Raw genomic sequence first — 550 nt, 5'->3', positions numbered from 1 at the left:
TGCAAAGATACAATGTAGATGTTTGTCAGTTTATTTTTTTCTTGTTCCCTTAAGGTTAGAAAAAGATTTTTCAGTTACATCAAAGAGTTCTTAAACATTTGCATCCTAGGTAGTGTGCCTTCAGTTTAAGTCTGTTTGTAAACCAGGTTTTAGTAGAGTTTCAAAATCAGTGGCTGAGTTCACATATCCCCCTAAATTCCATTGTTTGTTGAATAAGCTAAAGTGGCCTGATATAAACATTATGCTAAACCATGAGCTCTTATTTAAAAACTACAATATCTGGATTCACAAAACATGCTAGGTAAAAACCAAAACACATTATGGTTTACTGTGTTCTATGAACCAAGGTATTTGGCAGAGACAACAATGGGTCATAGATAGATGTTATATATCATGGTTAAGTTATGCCTTCTAATTTCTTTTTATTCTCTTAAAAGCCATTGTTTATCCTAAGCAATAAATCCGTGAATACAAAGCAATGAATCCATTGGTCTCTTGAAAATCTTTTTCTTTACAGATGGTCCGAAGGAGGCATTGACCTACAAGACGC

Source organism: Python bivittatus, unplaced genomic scaffold, assembly GCF_059951505.1.
Source record: "Python bivittatus isolate LINGU-HERP-01145 unplaced genomic scaffold, Pbiv_v1 ctg000700_np1212, whole genome shotgun sequence".
Taxonomy (NCBI): domain Eukaryota; kingdom Metazoa; phylum Chordata; class Lepidosauria; order Squamata; family Pythonidae; genus Python; species Python bivittatus.
The sequence above is the reverse complement of the archived record's forward strand: the minus strand, read 5'-3'. Positions refer to the sequence as shown.